Source organism: Tenrec ecaudatus, chromosome 4 (genome assembly GCF_050624435.1).
Source record: "Tenrec ecaudatus isolate mTenEca1 chromosome 4, mTenEca1.hap1, whole genome shotgun sequence".
Classification (NCBI taxonomy): domain Eukaryota; kingdom Metazoa; phylum Chordata; class Mammalia; order Afrosoricida; family Tenrecidae; genus Tenrec; species Tenrec ecaudatus.
In genome coordinates this window covers 14,652,284-14,659,837 of record NC_134533.1, presented here as the reverse complement: position 1 = coordinate 14,659,837, position 7,554 = coordinate 14,652,284, and the positions used below count along the sequence as shown (strand labels likewise).

The 7,554-nt window shown below is 38.3% G+C and overlaps 1 pseudogene; it reads right to left on the bottom strand.

Moving 5' to 3' along the window:
- Positions 1-522: 522 nt before the first annotated feature.
- Positions 523-7,168, bottom strand: LOC142445630 (olfactory receptor 5AN1-like; annotated as a pseudogene).
- Positions 7,169-7,554: the final 386 nt, after the last annotated feature.

Below are 7,554 nucleotides of genomic sequence, written 5' to 3'. Positions count from 1 at the left end.
CGCCATGCTGCTGGTGTGTATATCAACTGAACTGGTGGATCCTGTCACCTTGCATTACTGTGTTGATATCTCCTCTGGACCTACTTTGCTAAGCTCCCAAGCTACTGACTATTGGTGACCCACCCTGTGGCTTGCTGCCTGTGGGCAGACTCTGCTTGCCTTGCCTCAGTGTGGAAATTGTGCTAGGAAACCTAGCACGGACGCAGCAAAATATAAAGAAGTCAAGTTTTTTTCTCACTTGCTAGTCATTCAAGGAGCCCTTGTGAAATTACAGATTACTTATTGGGCTGCTAACCACAAGACCAGATGTTCAAATCTGCCAGCCTCCAAGGAAGAGAAAGAAGAGGATTTCTACTCCCTTGATGTACAGTCTCAGAAACCCAACGGGACAGTTATGCATATCAACAAGGTCCCTATGTGTCAAAATAGACTCAATGGTAGTTGGTTTGGTTTTTTGCTTTGGTCTAGTTTTCACGTGTCCTAAAATCAGTCAGTTACGCATTTATACCTCCTTCTTCCTTATCAGAATAATGCCAAATATTGTTCTAACTGAGATAAGCCTGTTGTTCTCTTTCTAAACCTCTTTAGGGCTACTTTAACCTCCTTGTTCCTCCGACTATAAATCAGAGGGTTTAATATGAGAATGATTATGGCATAAAATACTGATATCACCTTGTCCTGATTTGTTGGCTGACTAGACGTGGGACACAAGTACACAGAAAGGGCTGTGGCCTAATAAAGTGTCTCAATTGCTAGGTAAGAGGCACAGGTATTGAAAGCCTTGGCACTACCTTTACCTGAGCATATTTTCAAAATGGAAGCTTCAATGAAACCATAAGAGAAAAGATAATAAGCAAAGAACCAAATCCAAAAACAATAGCTATCAGAAGGAGAATCATTTGGCTTATGAAGGGACTGGAACAAGACAAGGAAATTATTTCTGGAAAGTCACAAAATTAATGTTGAATGATATTTGGCCAGCAGTAGTAGAGACTAAAGCAAGAGGTTGTTAGAGATACATTACTAAGCAAACCACTTACATAGGTCCCAAGGACCAACATCCCATAGGGACCAGGAGCCAGGATGACTGAGTATTGCAGAGGGCAGCCAGCTACATATAGACTATAGATCATGGCAGCCAACAGGCAGGACTCAGTCAGACCTATCCAGTACATAACAAATACTGCATGGCACAAGCAATGGAGGGAACTGGGTTTTTTAATATTTTCAGCAAATCTGAAAGCATTTTGGGACTGATAGAAGAAGAATAGCAGATGTCAATAAATGACAGGAAATTGAGAAAAAAAAGTACATGGGGATATGCAGGTGCGAGTCCATCCTGATTAGGAGGATGGGGCACAGGTTCCAGATAAGGGTCACGAGGTCCCTTGTGGAACCTTGGAAAGAGGTTCCAGAACCTAGGAATATTGGAAAGGGGATTACCTGCACTCTCATTCATCTAACAGACCCAGAAGAATAAATATGGTCACAGAAGAGTGGTTCCTATTCCGTGGTAGTTACACAATTTGTTGTCAACTTGAGACGATTAAATGTGAAGGGGTGGAGTTTTGCCTGTCCATCAGGTCACAACTTGATGGCCTCAGTTGGAGGCGTAACAGAGATAAATGACTTGCTGGAGGCAGGACACACTCACTCCTTGTGAGACATTCCTGTTGACAAGCCACTTGGACCATGCTGATGGCAGCAAGAGCCTTGGATCTGGAGGAGTCATGTGGAGACCCACACCAGTGCTAGAATGCTTCCACCACCACTGGATCCACAAGACTTTTCACCCGCTGGCCTGTGATCTTCCTGTACTAAGCATCATTGCATGTATTGTGTGAGTCTGAAGAGCAATTTACAGACTGGTATCAGACACATGGGCTAATATTGGACTTATGGACTTGACCTGGGCTGGCATGTTATCTTGATATAAACTTGCTCTTTTATATAAAGCTCTTTCTTATATGAATGTCTCCTTCAATTTTTTTCTCTAGTCTACCTGGTCTATTCCATTGCAAAGACCTGTTTTTTCCCATCTGTTAAAGAAAAGTTGAGAGAAGCAGATAATTTTATTCTCAGAAAAAGAGAAAATTCATATTTTCTAGTCACACATCTAGCTAATTTCATAACATTAAAATATTGACAGTGAGTTAATAGGATCACATATGACAATCATTAGCCTTAACAGCAAGCTCTCCGTGGCTATATGACTATATATTATCATTCTTTCTTGGAAGACAAATTATATTCAATGAGAAACAATGCATTTTAGTACTTTACTACATTTTCTTCTAAAATGTCTTTATTCATATTTTCCAGTGGCAGATACTGAAAATATATGAGACTTTGTAGATAATCCAAATTAGGAAAATAAGTTCATTTCTGTATATGGTGAGACAGAAAGATTTGCCTTGGGAATTGTCCTGCTGTTAACTCTATGATTAGAGAAGTTTCTGAATATGTACAATGCAGACCCTGAAGGATGTGCTCTCTAAAATCATTTTGATTAATTTATAATGAAGAAATGTTAAGAATTCTATATTATCCCTATGTTCTTTTAAGATACCTGGACAGATGCAGCACATTTGTAGAAAGAATCACTCAGAAGCATCAGTTAGAAAATGGATGTGATATAACCAAATTATTAACTCTAGGACACCTCCTGATAAATTAAGTAATACTATGTTCATATAGCTATGAAATTATTTGTCTTGCTGGTTCAAATTTTCCTTACCTCAAATCAGAAAGACTTAACAGTTCAATTGTCTAGTACAGTAATTGCAATGTTCATAATATTTATACACAGTCAGATGACTTTGTACAATCATGAAACAGATCTATATTTTTCAAGTATTCTCTGCTTACAGCCAAGAGCCATAAGCAATGATATCTTTTGTTCTATATTCCTCTCGGTTTTCTCTTGAGTTTCTAACAGGTTCATGTTCATATACTGAGGCAACCATTTTAAATAATGATTTGTAAAATTCCACTTGAATGTGATATTAATGATATTTATTGGATAGTTTCTTCATTCTGTTGGTTAACCTTTCTAAATATAGATATCTTCCTGCTGGTGGCCAGATAGCTACCTTATTTTTTTCTTGGTTAAACAAGTGAATGCTTCTACTGTTACATTCATTTGCTGAAATATATCAAATGCTATTCCATCAAGTTCTGGAGCCTTGTTCCCCAATGTCTTCAGTGTCATGCGGACTGCCTACTTCAATAATATCATTTCCTTATGTCATTCTACTTCCTGAAATGGTTAGGTGTCAACAAATTATTTTCATTGTAGAGATTCTGTGTATTCCTTCCATCTTTGGGTGTTTCCTGTATCGTTCAATATTTTTCCCACCCTTCAGTATTGCAAAACAGGGCTTAAATTTTTTCTTCAACACTTTGGCCTGAGAAATGTTCAGTGTGTTTTTCTCTTCTGATATTTTCACCCAGGCCTTTGCATATTTCATTATAATACTTTACTTGTCTTCTTGAGTAACCCTTGGAATCATCTGTTCAACTCATTTAAGTCATTATTGTTTTCTCTTGTTTGCTTGAGCTACTCCGTCACTTCTGACATTCATTTTGGTCTTTTATTCCTTTCTTTGTTTTATAACAATTATTTATTTTCTTCGTGTATGATGTCCTTGATATCATCCCCCAATTTTCTCAAGTTCAATGTGTCAGGTCGATTCAAGTGGAATAAACTCATGGTTGTAATTTGTCCTTCGTGTACATTTAAGTATTTCTTTGGCTTCCACTTGAACTTACGTATAACAATTGATGGTCTATTCCACAGCTTCTCCCTTGCCTTTGTTTAGAGTAATGATATTGAGGTTCTCCATTATCTCTTCTTTTTAAAACATTTTATTAGGGGCTCATACAACTCTTATCACAATCCATACATATACATACATCAATTGTATAAAGCACATCTGTACATTCTTTGCCCTTATCATTTTCTTTCTTTTTTTTCTTTTCTTTTTTTACATTTTATTAGGGGCTCATACAACTCTTATCATAATCCACACATATACATACATCAATTGTATAAAGCACATCCATACATTCTTTGCCCTAATCACTTTCAAAGCATTTGATCTCCACTTAAGCCCTCTGCATCAAATCCTCTTTTTTTTCCCTCCCTCCCCGCTCCCCCCTCCCTCATGAGCCCTTGATAATCCACAGATTATTATTTTGTCATATCTTGCCCTATCCGGAGTCTCCCTTCCCCCCCTTCTCTGCCGTCCATCTCCCAGGGAGGAGGTCACATGTGGATCCTTGTAATCAGTTCCCCCTTTACAACCCACTCTCCCAACATCGCCCCTCACATCCCTGATCCTGATCTCCATTATCTCTTATTATTATTAAAGACAGATATAGCCAATTTGGTTTCTATGAACAACAGCTAGAAAGATTCATGTGTATAGCTATAATTTATGTGGTTGAAAAGAGGCATTTGTAATAAATAAGTTCTTGATCTTCCAAAATTCATGATCCTGTTGGCATTTCTATCAAGAATATATTTTTAAACCGCTAATTCTTCTTTGATCCTAAACTTCACATTAGAATCTCTAATAATTCTATATTAATTTGTGTTAAACAGCTATGTTAGGCAGAATTCTCTAGAGAAACAAAACCAGGACACTAATGATGTTGTATATATTTATATAGCTATATAACATAAGACATAAACAGTTAATTAATCTATTAAGCAGTATAAATGACTCAGTGCCACTCACTTCCGTGAGACAGCTAATACACTGGCAGTCCTTTATGTCTTGAGGGCCACAGGGTAGTCTTCTGTAGAGCAATTCAGGCTATCTGGGCACAGGCAGCAAACAGCAAGGCAGGTCACCAACAGTCAGCCAGATAACTGCGTCATCTGACAGTCCCCAGCTCAAGCGATGTACACTCCAGTAGCATGGCATAGCAGGTCTTAAAGGAACCTCAAACTACAGCGACACAGTCCATGGTAGTGTCCTACAGGTAATGTAGCTTGCAAATTGAGGCACAGAACAAACAAGGCAGTTGCACACTGGTCCAATCATCAAAGAGCAAGAGACAAAAAAGGCAAGGCTTGCCGAGTCATTTATCTCTCTGCCCTTCCATTAATCCCACATGTGTTCATTGGCCAGGTTGGAAAAATAAACCTACCTATCCCACTAGCTGTTTACCAACCACTCAACTTTAAATTTCAATCATGATAATTTGTCTAGACAGTGTAAGAAACAAAATAATAAGAACGATATGTAATTGATCACGGATTCAGGAGGGTAGGAGTGGCAGGGGGGAATGAGGAGTTTAAACCAAGGGCTCAAGTAGGAAAAAAAAGTTTTGGAAATGATAATGGCAACATATGTACAAATATGCTTGATGCAATCTATATCTGGGATGTTATAAGATCTGTAAGAGCCCCCAATAAAATGATCTATTTTAATTGTCTACTAAAGATTCAATTTTCTTCTTTTCCCAAATATGCCTGGATAAGGCAAGAAAAAAAAATCCTGTTTCTTAATGTACTATCAAAGACACTTTTGTTTAAGAATATTAATTACATATATTGAAAGTTGCTATCAAATAATCAAAATACTTCTAGTTTAGTGGGACTGATTCTCTAGCTGCTTCTTGTGCATGCAGCTTTGTCTACTTATCTGTACAATATATAATGATGTATTTTTGTTATGAGTTCATAGCCCTTTGAATTTATCTGTGGAAATCGTTGGACTTAACAAGGCATAAAAGCTTAGAAGCATTCAAAAGGTATATGCTCTCCTTTCTCTTTTTTTAAACTCTCATTTAAAGATTAACACAAACATCTCTCAGTAAGCAGAGACAGGAGACAGAAAGAAAAGTAATGCAGATGCTCAGATGGTCTAGGAAGCAGGTGACAAAATTGTAATGTCCTCAGAGGGAATGATTTTCATATGTGGTTTTCTGCATGGTGGTGATAAGAAATTGATATGAAGAGCTGTCTTGAAATTTTCATTAGTCATGTTTCATTAGTCATGTTATAAAAAGTCAACTTTATTTACTTAAAGATATTCTGAAAAGTATACTGTCCCTTCACTTTAGAGTTTTCTTTCAGTAAACCTTTCTCTTTAACTCTTAGAAATGTGTGACGCTTTTTATTTGATATATTTGGTTTCAAAAACAAGATATGAAAGGTGCATTACCTTCAAAGAATTCTTCAGTGCCAAAGATTTGGACCCTCCCTAGACTCAATGAGCTATTGGGGCATTCCACATCTGCAGATTACTGGAAGTCATTCCTAAGGTAAATAACCTTTCCAATCTGGCCTCTGCTCTCTTGCATCAAAGTTCTGTTAACTTTATTTTATAGCTTTCTTTGTTCCTGGGAGTGCATTTTGAAACTTGTTTCAATGCTAGAAGTTCTCGTTCAGGTAATGCATGGGCTAGCAGAATTAGCAAAGGAAACACACTCTGTGAAAAATAAAATAGATGAATGGAACCTATTAAAAATAAAACACTTGTGTATATCGAAAGACTATTAAAAAAGTAAGAACAGAGTACATAGGCTGGGAAAAGATACTTAGTAAAGATATAACAGACAAAAGGTTAGTTACTAAGATCTACAGAATTTTACAAGCTTACTCATAAAACAACAACTAAATAAACAGCCCTCTGAAAAGGTGGGCAGAAGACCTGAACAAAACGATTCACAAAGAATGGCTAATAAACACATGAAGAAATGCTCCAGGTCATTAGTCATCAGGGAAATGCAAGTCAAAACAACGAAAATACCACCTAGCACCCATTACTGTAGCCCAATGTTTCAAAACTGAGAACAAGTGTTGGAGAGGCTGTGGTGATATAGGAATTCTGCTGAGGACTTCTAAATAGGTGCAGCCACTATGGAATTCAATATGGGGATATTGAACAGATAGAAATTGATATACTATATGACCCAGCAATACCATTACTGGGCATATACCACAAATAAATAAGAAACAGATCACAAGCAGATATGTGCTCCCCATGTTAACGACACCACAGTTCACAAGAAGCTGGGAACAGCCTAAACGTCCGTCAATAGAAGAGTGGATAATAAAACTCTGACACATACACAGAGTAGAGCACTGCGCATCCCTAAACATCAGTAATGAAACCTGGGAACACCTCGACTCGTGGAGGGATCTGGAAGACATTATGCTGAGTGCAGTTAGTCAAGCACAAAAGGACAAATACTGTATGAGTCCTCTGTGCTAGGAACCAGCAACAGAACGGGCACAAGCTCAGGCTTGTAGGTCATCCAATCTCGTGGTGGGAGCCCAGACAGCCTGGGAAAGAGCTGGACCAGTGCCAATGAACCACACATCATCCGCACCAGGTAAGTATAGTATATGTCATTTGAATGGTGGACACCTAAGGACAGCGGGAATCAAGTGGGTCAGGGAGGGGGGGTGAAGTCTGCTGAGTGGCAGCCATGTGGATCTGGGGTGAGGACCTCCGAAGAGAGAGTTGACCCAGTCAGATGGATGAGGCTTATTGATGGGAGGGTCTGCGCAAGAGAGGAAAGAGGGAATGGTCAGGC